General features: G+C 38.9%; 1 protein-coding gene across 4 annotated transcripts in view; it reads right to left on the reverse strand.

Annotated features, from left to right (window-relative positions):
- GDPD4 (glycerophosphodiester phosphodiesterase domain containing 4) overlaps nucleotides 1-13,621 on the reverse strand; it is a 279,828-nt gene that overhangs the window by 103,723 nt on the left and 162,484 nt on the right. The window lies entirely within an intron of this gene.

Genomic DNA, 13,621 nt, shown 5'->3' on the forward strand with positions numbered 1-13,621 from the left:
AGGTATTAGCAGTACAATTAGGAAAGTAAAAGAAGAAAAAGAAGGATTAGAAAGGAAGAAACAAAACTATCACAGTTTATGGATAATATGATCATGTATACAAACATAGAAAATTCTAATAGAAAAAAACTTCATATCTTAGAGTAGGTAAAGATTTCAGATATAGAACAGAAAGCATTAGAAAGGAAATAATTAATAAATTTGACTATATTAAAATTCTATCAAAGACACCATGTCATGTATCTATCAAAGATACTATTAAGAGCATAAAGAGCACTCCTGAGCATATATCCAGAAAAGACAAAAACTCTAATTCAAAAAGATACATGCACCCCAATGTTCATAGCAGCACTATTTACAATACCAAGGACATGGAAGCAAACTGAATGTCCATCAACAGATGAATGGATAAAGAAGATGGACATATATACAATGGAATATTTTCAGCTGTAAAAAAGAATGAAATACAGTAAGTCCCCTACATATGAACCTTCAAGTTGTGAACTTTCAAAGATGCAAACACGGAGCTTACTAATGAAGACCTGACAGAATTGGAGGCCCAGAAAAAGGGCGAAGACAGACAAGAGGAAGAAGAAGTAACTGAAGAATTGAAGAGAGTCACGACGCAGGAAATGGCAAGGGAATTTTCTTTATCTGAGGAGGCACTGTTAGTTTTTGAGGCATAGGACCCAAACGTAGAACGGTACACGAAGGTTGCAGCAGCTGTTCAGAATGCAATCCAGTGCTACCATGTAATCTATGATGAGAAAAAAAGAGCTACTACCCAGACATCAATGGATCATTTTTTCAAGAGGGTAGATAGAATTGAATCCAGCAAGGAACCAGAACCTGTGCCATCAACGTCAGGCATCAGTGAAATTGCAGCTTGCCCTCCATCTCCTATTGTTGATGATCCTTCGGCTCTACCATCTCCCACCTCCTCTCCCTCCTCCAGTCAGTAATTCTTCTTGCCTGTTCACTCGATGCCAGCTGTTGTACTGTACTACTGTACTTTTCAAGGTACTGTACTATAAGATTAAAAATGTTTTCTTTCTTTTTGTGTTTGTTTGTTTTTTATGTATTATTTGTGTGAAAAGTATTATAAACCTATTACAGTACAGTACTATACAGCCAATCGTGTTAGTTGGCTACCTAGGCTAAATTCGTTGGACTTAGGAATGCATTCTTGTAACAGAACGTTCTTATGTAGGGGACTTAACTGTAAAACTATTTGCAGCAACATGGATGGACCCAGAGATTATCATACTAAGTGAAGTAAGTGGGACAGAGAAAGATAAATATCATATGATATCACTTATATGTGGAATATTTTTAAAATGACACAAATGAACTTATTTAGAAAACAGAAATAGACTCACAAACATAGAAAACAAACTTATGGTTACCAGTGGGGAAAGGGCCGGGGGAGGGATAAATTAGGAGTTTGGGATTAACAGATACACATTACTATATACAAAACAGATAAACAACAAGGACCTACTGTATAGTACAGGGAACTATATTCAATATCTTGTAATAACCTATAATTGAAAAGAATCTGAAAAAGAATATATATATGAAAAAGTATACCTGAAACTAATACAACACTGTAAATCAACTATACTTCAATAAAATTTAATTTTTATTTTTAAAAGAGTCTATTACTGAAATCAACCTTATATTCATTAGTACTACAACGGAAGATATTCTTATAAGAGAATATTATATAGCAATGAAAATAAACTAAACATGTATGTAAAAAAAATAGAAATATCTTATAATCAATGTTAATCTAATGAAGGTAAAGAAAATAATATACACTGTATGATTCTATGTATAGCAAGTTCAAAAACAGGCAAACTCATTTATGATGTTTATCTTCTGAAGGAGACAGATGTTAGTGCCTGAAAGGGAAAACATAGGGAGCTTACAGGGGGCTGATTAAACCTTATTTGTTGGTCAAGGTAGTGGCCACACAGGTGGTCAATGTGATAATTCATTGAGCTGTACACTGCTGAACTGTGCATTTTTCTATATAAAGATTTAACAAATGCAGTGGAGGAACATACAAGAATCATGGTTCATGAGCTACATATGACCTTACAGAGCATTCAGTCCAATTTATTCATTTTACAGATGAGAAAGAAACTGAAGCCCAGAGAAGGTCGTGGAGTTGTCACACAACAAGTGGAAACATTGCAATAGGGACAAAACCCCAAACAGGATATTTTATTTTTTTTAAAAGATGCATTTATTATTTTTTAAAATAAATTTATTTATTTGTTTATTTATTTATTTTTGGCTGCGTTGGGTCTTTGTTGCTGCGCATGGGCTTTCTCTAGTTGCGGTGAGTGGGGGTTACTCTTCGTTGTGGTGTGCAGGTTTCTCATTGTGGTGGCTTCTCTTGTTGAGGAGCATGGGCTCTAGGCGCACAGGCCTCAGCAGCTGTGGCATGCGGGCTCAGTAGTTGTGGCTCACAGGCTCTACAGTGGAGGTTCAGTAGTTGCAGCATATGGGTTTAGTTGCTCCGCGGCATGTGGGATCTTCCCAGGCCATGGCTCAAACCTGTGTCCCCTGCATTGGCAGGCAGATTCCTAACCACTGCACCACCAGGGACGCCCCAGGATATTTTTAAATGTTATTACTTAGAGAATCGTGAACACATAGTTGGTTGATAAGCCTAACTCCTGGTATATCGTATGTACAGCAATGTTTCCAACCCTGTTGACAACAACTATGTAAGTGAATTAGGAGAACACAGAGGAAGAGAAAGAAAGAAAGGGAAAAGGGAGGTGGTTAGAGAAAGAAAGAAAAAAGAGTATCTGAGATTTGTAGTTTTAAGAGGCTTACCTTTTTGGCCTCAGTTTCAAATACAGTATTTGTTCCAGAGGCCCAGGCCCATGTCCAGAGCTTAGAATCCTGCTTCTGACATTACAGAGAACTCTTGAGAACTTCTTGGGAAACCTATCCTTGGGTCTGCTTAGTCTCAGTGCACAAAATTCTTTAATCTGGCCTTTCCAATAGCCCTATCTAAACCAATAGGAAATACAGCCTATATGTAGGAAGAGAAAGGCTTTTTACCCCAGGACAATTCTTTAATTCTATATTGGAGGAACTCCATTAAGAGTTGTTATTTCTTAAATCTCATAACAACTCAAGTGTTAATCACAGTTTCCAAAAGAAAGCCATGACTGCAAGCAATAATAGCCACAAAATTACTACCGACTCTTAATAAGGCCACAGTTTGCATAACCTTTTTCACACCTTTAGCCTTATAATCCATTCAGCAACTCTATGAGGTAAATATTATTATGTACCTATATTACAGGTAAGACAACTGAGGTGAAGAAAGGTAGAGCAACTTACCAAAGGTCACAGAGTCAGGGATGGTCAACAGTGATAACCTCAAGTGCTTGAACTCCCACATAGCTGCTTCTACATGCACTGTGCCTTCCCCATATTGCAGACTAGGTGAATGTGAATGGATGTCATTAAATGCAAATTTGTTTTAAAGTTAAAAGAACTAACTAACTCATTTCTACTAAAGGCATTAGTCTGAACATCTCTAGGATGGGGAAACTTCAAATACTATATGGTGTCTGAGGACCTAGAAGAATTAAAGAGCACAGTACAGAAGTCAAGAGACAATGGCTGAAATGCAGACTCCATGCACTGCAACCATGCGGCATGTGACCTTGGGCAGGTCCTTGACTCTCTGGGCCCTAGAGTATCACTGTTGTACAGTGGAAAGGTGCTTGGACTCATGGAGAAGAGTTAAAATCCCAGTTCACCCACTCCTAACTAGAAGACCTTGGGCAAGTTACTTTAAAACTATGAACCTCAGTTTGCTGTCTACAGAGTGAAATATTTATCTCCCTGAAAGGATCAGTACATTTCACAAACATGTAAGTTCCTAGTATAATATGCAGTAACATATTAGGCATTAGGCATTCAATTAGGTGATAGGCATTCAATAAATAGTAGCTTGGTTATTGCTGTTACTATTTTATGGTTATTACTATTGTGTTGTTGCTATTTGTTATTAATATTTTTATTATTGTTGTTCTTATTATTTTGAGGATCAACTACTAAGGTAAAGAAAATGTATTTACTTTGTAGAAGCTAAAGAGATTTACAAACGTGAGTTATCATTAAATGAAGGAAAGGGTCAGAGTAAGATTTCCCAACCCACTCATCAAGACAGAGAAACTGTGGCTGAGGAAAAAGAAGAATGAATCACCTGATTTCATGAAACTAGAGATCACAGACTTGAGGAAATAAAGTGAAAAAAGAAGCCTGCAAACCCATCCATCCTAATATTAACCCTATCTTTGGCCAAGTCCATTTGGCTTTCTGGTAACATGGGAAATGGGGCTGACATTGCAAAATCCCAGGTTGCAGCACAGCCATCCAAGTCTCATCACAGATCACTGACCTTGTTTATTTTTTCAAGATTTATTTTTAAGAAGCCCTTCTCATTAGTTCAGCTGAGCTAATCTAAGCTCAAGGCAGTAAAAAACTCCAAACTGGAGAGGGAAACACTGACGTAGTCCAGTTTTTAAATCAACTTTGTTAAAATCTTCCCAAGCTTAGAGAATCCCACCTTGGTTGTGAAAATGCAGCCAGAAAAGAATTCTAAACTACATGCTGTACGACTTGTAAGAATAAACCAGAGGCTCCAGATCCTAGCCACAGGAACCAAACTTTCCTACAGGGAATTCTGCAACTCAGCGCCACCTATCACAGGCCCTCAATTACAGCTTCTTGCAATCATTTACGCATCCCCCCAAGCACACGCTGAAGCCACGCTGTAGGTCAGCATTAGGTAATGCCCACAGACATTCTACCCATTGCCAGCTCAAATCTCAACCACTAACGCAGCCCACAGAGAACTCTTCTTTCTCACCTCCCAAATCCCCTTAGACCCCAAAACTACAACTCTGGAAATTCTGACGCTGGAAGTCTGGGTGGGACCCAGGCAGCTGTATTTCAGAAAAGCACCATGAGTGAGTCAGTTGTGTAAGCTGGGTTGGGAACAACTAACAGAGATAGAATGTTGTGATGTAATACTTTAGGAAGACAGTTCCACACTCATCCCTGCCACTTTCCAGGTGTGAGACCTTGATCAATTTACTTTTCTCTAAGCCTCAGCCTCCCTAGATGAAAATGAATTGTTGTGGGTAACAGATAAAACAAGAAATGAGGTTTCCTTTAAAAATAAAATAGTTCAGGGCTGGGGATGGCCAAGACGGTGGAGTAGGAAGACCCTGAACTCACTTGTTCCACAGGCACGCCAAAATTACAATTTACAGAGCAACTACCTATGAGAATGACCCGAAGACTAGCAGAAAAGATTTACCACACCTGAACATGTAGAGAAGGAACCACAGCAGGATGGGTAGAAAGAGCAGAGATGCAGTATAGTCAAGACCCATTCCCCTGGGCCAGTAACCCCAAAACAGGAGGAATATCACAATTGCAGAGGTTCTCCGCAAGGCGAGGGGTTGAAGCCTCACATTGGGCTCCCCATCCAGAGGGTCCTGAACCAGGAAGATGAGCCCCCAGAAAGTCTGGTTTTGAAAACCAGTGGGTCCTCTGTTCAGGAGAGCTGAAGGAAAGAGACTACACTCTTATTAAAGGGGCACACTCAAAAGCTCACACAATCTGAGTTCCAGTGTAGAGGCAGTAGTTTGAAAAGACCCTGAGTCAGACACATTTGCTAATGTTGGGGAGCCTCACAGAGAGTCAGGAGGCAACTGGGACTCTCCTGGGGGAAAGCGTTGCTTCTCTGGTAATTCAGAGGAGAAATGATATCTTTTTATTGAAGCGTAGTTGATTTACGATGTTGTGTTAGTGTCAGGTGTACAACATAGTGATTCAGTATTTTTGCAAATTATATTCCATTACAGGTTATAACAAGATATTGGGTATAATTCCCCTGTGCTATACAGTAAATCCTTGCTGCTTATCTATTTTATATATAGTAGTTTATATCTAGTTTGTATCTGTTAATCCCATACCCCTAATTTGCCCCTTCCTCTCTCCCTCTCCCCTTTGGTAACCATAAATTTGTCTTCTATGTCTGTGAGTCTCTTTCTGTTTTATATACAGATTCATTTGTATTTTTTTTTAATTCATACTAAATCTTTTTTCTTTTGTTTTCTATATTTTTTAAACATCTTTATTGGAGTATAATTGCTTTACAATGGTGTGTTAGTTTCTGCTTTATAACAAAGTGACTCAGTTATACATATACATATGTTCCCATATCTCTTCCCTCTTGCATCTCCCTCCCTCCCACCCTCCCTATCCCACCCCTCTAGGTGGTCACAAAGCACCAAGCTGATCTCCCTGTGCTATGCGGCTGCTTCCCACTAGCTATCTATTTTACGTTTGGTGGTATATATATATGTCCATGCCACTCTCTCACTTTGTCACATCTTACCCTTCCCCCTCCGCATATCCTCAAGTCCATTCTCTAGTAGGTCGGTGTCTTTATTCCTGTCTTGCCACTAGGTTCTTCATGACCTTTTTTTTTTTTTTCCCTTAGATTCCGTATATATGTGTTAGCATACTGTATTTGTTTTTCTCTTTCTGACTTACTTCACTCTGTATGACAGACTCTAACTCCATCCACCTCACTACAAATACCTCCATTTCATTTCTTTTTATGGCTGAGTAATATTCCATTGTATATATGTGCCACATCTTCTTTATCCATTCATCCGATGATGGACACTTAGGTTGCTTCCATGTCCTGGCTATTGTAAATAGAGCTGCAATGAACATTTTGGTACATAACTCTTTTTGAATTCTGGTTTTCTCAGGGTATATGCCCAGTAGTGGGATTGCTGGGTCGTATGGTAGTTCTATTTTTAGCTTTTGAAGGAACCTCCATACTGTTCTCCATAGTGGCTGTATCAATTTACATTCCCACCAACAGTGCAAGAGTGTTCCCTTTTCTCCACACCCTCTCCAGCATTTATTGTTTCTAGATTTTTTGATGATGGCCATTCTGACCGGTGTGAGATGATACCTCATTGTAGTTTTGATTTGCATTTCTCTAATGATTAATGATGTTGAGCATTCTTTCATGTGTCTGTTGGCCATCTGTATATCTTCTTTGGAGAAATGTCTATTTAGGTCTTTTGCCCATTTTTGGATTGGGTTGTTTGTTTTTTTGTTATTGAGTTGCATGGGCTGCTTGTAAATCTTGGAGATTAATCCTTTGTCAGTTGCTTCATTTGCAAATATTTTCTCCCATTCTGAGGGTTGTCTTTTGGTCTTCTTTATGGTTTCCTTTGCTGTGCAAAAGCTTTTAAGTTTCATTAGGTCCCATTTGTTTATTTTTGTTTTTATTTCCATTCCTCTAGGTGCTGGGTCAAAAAGGATCTTGCTGTGATGTAAGTCATAGAGTGTTCTGCCTATGTTTTCCTCTAAGAGTTTGACAGTGTCTGGCCTTACACTTAGATCTTGAATCCATTTTGAGTTTATTTTTGTGTATGGTGTCAGGGAGTGCTCTAATTTCATACTTTTACATGTACCTGTCCAATTTTCCCAGCACCACTTATTGAAGAGGCTGTCTTTTCTCCACTGTATATGCTTGCCTCCTTTATCGAAGATAAGGTGACCATATGTGCGTGGGTTTATCTCTGGGCTTTCTATACTGTTCCATTGATCTATATTTCTGTTTTTGTGCCAGTACCAAACTGTCTTGATTACTGTAGCTTTGTAATACAGTCTGAAGTCAGGGAGCCTGATTCCTCCAGCTCCATTTTTCGTTCTCAAGATTGCTTTGGCTATTCGGGGTCTTTTGTGTCTCCATACAAATTGTGAAATTTTTTGTTCTAGTTCTGTGAAAAATGCCAGTGGTAGTTTGATAGGGATTGCATTGAATCTGTAGATTGCTTTGGGTAGTAGAGTCATTTTCACAATGTTGATTCTTCCAATCCAAGAACATGGTATATCTCTCCATCTATTTGTATCATATTTAATTTCGTTCATCAATGTCTTATAATTTTCTGCATACAGGTCTTTTGTCTCCTTAGGTAGGTTTATTCCTAGATATTTTTTTCTTTTTGTTGCAATGGTAAACAGGAGTGTTTTCTTAATTTCACTTTCAGATTTTTCATCATTAGTATATAGGAATGCAAGAGATTTCTGTGCATTAATTTTGTATCCTGCTACTTTACCAAATTCATTGATTAGCTCTAGTAGTTTTCTGGTAGCATCTTTAGGATTCTCTATGTATAGTATCATGTCATCTACAAACAGTGATGTATTTACTTCTTCTTTTCTGATTTGGATTCCTTTTCTTTCTTTTTCTTCTCTGATTGCTGTGGCTAACACTTCCAAATCTATGTTGAATAATAGTGGTGAGAGTGGGCAACCTTGTCTTGTTCCTGATCTTAGTGGAAATGGTTTCAGTTTTTCACCATTGAGCACAATGTTGGCTGTGGGTTTGTCATATATGGCCTTTATTATGTTGAGGAAAGTTCCCTCTATGCCTACTTTCTGCAGGGCTTTTATCATAAATGGGTGTTGAATTTTGTCGAAAGCTTTCTCTGCATCTATTGAGATGATCATATGGTTTTTCTCCTTCAATTTGTTAATATGATGTATCACGTTGCTTGATTTGCGTATATTGAAGAATCCTTGCATTCCTGGGATAAACCCCACTTGATCATGGTGTATGATCCTTTTAATGTGCTGTTGGATTCTGTTTGCTAGTATTTTGTTGAGGATTTTTGCATCTATGTTCATCAGTGATATTGGCCTGTAGTTTTCTTTCTTTGTGACATCTTTGTCTGGTTTTGGTATCAGGGTGATGGTGGCCTCGTAGAATGAGTTGGGGAGTGTTCCTCCCTCTGCAATATTTTGGAAGAGTTTGAGAAGGATAGGTGTTAGCTCTTCTCTAAATGTTTGATAGAATTCGCCTGTGAAGCCATCTGGTCCTGGGCTTTTGTTTGTTGGAAGATTTTTAATCACAGTTTCAATTTCAGTGCTTGTGATTGGTCTGTTCATATTTTCTATTTCTTCCTGGTTCAGACTCGGCAGGTTGTGCATTTCTAAGAATCTGTCCATTTCTTCCAGGTTGTCCATTTTATTGGCATAGAGTTGCTTGTAGTAATCTCTCATGATCGTTTGTATTTCTGCAGTGTCAGTGGTTACTTCTCCTTTTTCATTTCTAATTCTATTGATTTGAGTCTTCTCCCTTTTTCTCTTGATGAGTCTGGCTAATGGTTTATCAATTTTGTTTATCTTCTCGAAGAACCAGCTTTTAGTTTCATTGATTTTTGCTATTGTTTCCTTCATTTCTTTTTCATTTATTTCTGATCTGATCTTTATGATTTCTTTCCTTCTGCTATCTTTGGGGTTTTTTTGCTCTTCTTTCTCTAATTGCTTTAGGTGCAAGGTTAGGTTGTTTATTCGAGATGTTTCCTGTTTCTTGAGGTAGGCTTGTATTGCTATAAACTTCCCTCTTAGAACTGCTTTTGCTGCATCCCATAGGTTTTGGGTCGTCATGTCTCCATTGTCATCTGTTTCTAGGTATTTTTTGATTTCCCCTTTGATTTCTTCAGTGATCACTTCGTTATTAAGTAGTGTATTGTGTAGCCTCCATGTGTTTGTATTTTTTACAGATCTTTTCCTGTAATTGATATCTAGTCTCATAGCGTTGTGGTCGGAAAAGATACTTGATACGATTTCAATTTTCTTAAGTTTACCAAGGCTTGATTTGTGACCCAAGATATGATCTATCCTGGAGAATGTTCCATGAGCACTTGAGAAAAATGTGTATTCTGTTGTTTTTGGGTGGAATGTCCTATAAATATCAATTAAGTCCATCTTGTTTAATGTATCATTTAAAGCTTGTGTTTCCTTATTGATTTTCATTTTAGATGATCTGTCCATTGGTGAAAGTGGGGTGTTAAAGTCCCCTACTATGATTGTGTTACTGTCGATTTCCCCTTTTATGGCTGTTAGCATTTGCCTTATGTATTGAGGTGCTCCTATGTTGGGTGCATAAATATTTACAATTGTTATACCTTCCTCTTGGATCGATCCCTTGATCATTATATAGTGTCCTTCTTTGTCTCTTGTAATAGTCTTTATTTTAAAGTCTACTTTGTCTGATATGAGAATTGCTACTCCAGCTTTCTTTTGATTTCCATTTGCATGGAATATCTTTTTCCATCCCCTCACTTTCAGTCTGTATGTGTCTCTAGGTCTGAAGTGGGTCTCTTGTAGACAGCATATATATGGGTCTTGTTTTTGTATCCATTCAGCCAGTCTGTGTCTTTTGGTGGGAGCATTTAATCCATTTACATTTAAGGTAATTATCGATATGTATGTTCCTATTCCCATTTTCTTAAATATTTTGGGTTTGCTATTGTAGGTGTTTTCCTTCTCTTGTGTTTCTTGCCTAGAGAAGTTCCTTTAGCATTTGTTGTAAAGCTGGTTTGGTGGTGCTGAACTCTCTCAGCTTTTGCTTGTCTGTAAAGCTTTTAATTTCTCCATCGAATCTGAATGAGATCCTTGCTGGGTAGAGTAACCTTGGTTGTAGGTTTTTCTCCTTCATCACTTTAAGTATATCATGCCACTCCCTTCTGGCTTGCAGAGTTTCTGCTGAAAGATCAGCTGTTAACCTTATGGGGATTCCCTTATGTGTTATTTGTTGTTTTTCCCTTGCTGCTTTTAATATGTTTTCTTTATATTTAATTTTTGACAGTTTGATTAATATGTGTCTTGGTGTGTTTCTACTTGGATTCGTCCTGTATGGGACTCTCTGTGCTTCCAGGACTTGATTAACTATTTCCTTTCCCATATTAGGGAAGTTTTCAACTATAATCTCTTCAAATATTTTCTCAGTCCCTTTCTTTTTCTCTTCTTCTCCTGGGACCCCTATAATTCGAATGTTGGTGCGTTTAATGTTGTCCCAGAGGTCTCTGAGACTGTCCTCAGTTCTTTTCATTGTTTTTTCTTTATTCTGCTCTGCAGTAGTTATTTCCACTATTTTATCTTCCAGGTCACTTATCCGTTCTTCTGCCTCAGTTATTCTGCTATTGATCACGTCTAGAGTATTTTTAATTTCATTTATTGTGTTTTTCATCGTTGCTTGGTTCCTCTTTAGTTCTTCTAGGTCCTTGGTAAATGTTTCTTGCATGTTGTCTATTCTATTTCCAAGATTTTGGATCATCTTTACTATCATTATTCTGAATTCTTTTTCAGGTAGACTGCCTATTTCCTCTTCATTTGTTAGGTCTGGTGTGTTTTGACCCTGCTCCTTTACCTGCTGTGTGTTTTTTTTTCTTCTCATTTTGCTTATCTTACTATGTTTGGGGTCTCCTTTTCACAGGCTGCAGGTTCGTAGTTCCCGTTGTTTTTGGTATCTGTCCCCAGTGGCTAAGGTTCGTTCAGTGGGTTGTGTAGGCTTCCTGGTGGAGGGGACTAGTGCCTGTGTTCTGGTGGATGAGGCTGGATCTTGTCTTTCTGGTGGGCCCGTCCACGTCTGGTGGTGTGTTTTGGGGTGTCTGTGGCCTTATTATGATTTTAGGCAGCCTCTCTGCTAATGGATGGGGCTCTGTTCCTGTCTTGCTAGTTGTTTGGCATAGGGTGTCCAGCACTGTAGCTTGCTGGTCGTTGAGTGAAGCTGGGTCTTGATGTTGCGATGGAGATCTCTGAGAGGTTTTCACCATTTGGTTTTACGTGGAGCTGGGAGGTCTCTTGTGGACCAGTGTCCTGAAGTTGGCTCTCCCACCTCAGAGGCACAGCCCTGATGCCTGGCTGGAGCACCAAGAGCCTTTCATCCATACGGCCAAGTACGTGGGGATTTTATTTCCTTTTGGGAGGTCTGACGTCTTCTGCCAGCGTTCAGTGGGTGTTCTGTAGGAGCAGTTCCACGTGTAGATGTATTTCTACTGTATCTGTGGGAAGGAAGGTGATCTCCGCATCTTACTCTTCCGCCATCTTGCCTCTTCCTCCAAAGCCGCCACCGCCGCCACGCCGGAGCCTGAGCCGGAGCAGGAGGGAGCCCTCTTTCTATTTTTTTAAACATCTTTATTGGAGTATAATTGCTTAACAATGCTCTGTTAGTTTCTGCTTTACAACAAAGTGAATCAGCTATACATATACATATATCCCCATATCTCCTCCCTCTTGCATCTCCCTCACACCCTCTCTATCTCACCCCTCTAGGTGGTCACAAAGAATAGAGCTGATCTCCCTGTGCTATGCGGCTGCTTGCCACTAGCTATCGATTTTACATTTGGTGGTGTGTATATGTCCATGCCACTCTCTCACTTCGTCCCGGTTTACCCTTCCCCCTCCCCATGTCCTCAAGTCCGTTCTCTACGTCTGCATCTTTATTCCTGTCCTGCCCTTAGGTTCTTCAGAACCACTTTTTTTTAGATTCCATATATTGGAGCATTTAATCCATTTACATTTAAGGTAGTTATCAATATATATGTTCCTATTACCATTTTCTTAATTGTTTTGGGTTAGTTATTGTAGGTGTTTTCCTTCTCTTGTGTTTCCTGCCTAGAGAAGTTCCTTTAGCATTTGTTGTAAAGCTGGTTTGGTGGTGCTGAATTCTCTTAGCTTTTGCTTCTCTGTAAAGGTTTCAATTCCTCTGTCGAATCTGAATAAGATCCTTGGTAGGTAGAGCAATCTTGGTTGTAGGTTTTTCCCTTTCATCACTTTCAATATGTCCTGCCACTCCCTTTTGGCTTGCAGAGTTTCTGCTGAAAGATCTGCTGTTAACCTCATGGGGATTCCCTTGTATGTTATTCACTGTTTTTCCCTTGCTGCTTTTAATATTTTTTCTTTGTATTTAATTTTTGATAGTTTGATTAATATGTGTCTTGGCGTGTTTCTCCTTGGATTTATCCTGTATGGGACTCTCAGTGCTTCCTGGACTTGATTAACTATTTCCTTTCCCATACTAGGGAAGTTTTCAACTACAATCTATTCAAATATATTCTCAGCCCTTTTCTTTTTCTCTTCTTCTTCTGGGACCCCTATAATTCAAATGTTGGTGTGTTTAATGTTGTCCTAGAAGTCTCTGAGACTGTCCTCAATTCTTTTCATTCTTTTCCCTTTATTCTGCTCTGCAGTACTTATTTCCACTATTTTATCATCCAGATCACTTATCTGTTCTACTGCCTCAGTTATTCTGCTATTGATTCCTTCTAGAGAATTTTAAATTTCATTTATTGTGTTGTTCATCATTGTTTGTTTGCTCTTTAGTTCTTCTAGGTCCTTGTTAAACGTTTCTTGTATTCTCTCCATTCTATTTCCAAGATTTTGGATCATCTTTACTATCATTACTCTGAATTCTTTTTCAGGTAGACTGCCTATTTCCTCTTCATTTGTTTGGTCTGGTGGGTTTTTACCTTGCTCTTTCATCTGCTGTGTGTTTCTCTGTCTTCTCATTTTGTTTAACTTACTTTGTTTGGGGTCTCCGTTTCGCAGGCTTCAGGTTCGTAGTTCCCGTTGTTTTTGGTGTCTGCCCCCAGTGGGTAAGGTTGGTTCAGTGGGTTGTGTAGGCTTCCTGGTGGAGTGGACTGGTGCCTGCATTCTGGTGGATGAGGCTGGATCTTGTTTTTCTGGTGGGTTGGACCAC

Source organism: Balaenoptera borealis (assembly GCF_965194805.1).
Source record: "Balaenoptera borealis genome assembly, chromosome: 11".
In the NCBI taxonomy this organism is placed as follows: domain Eukaryota; kingdom Metazoa; phylum Chordata; class Mammalia; order Artiodactyla; family Balaenopteridae; genus Balaenoptera; species Balaenoptera borealis.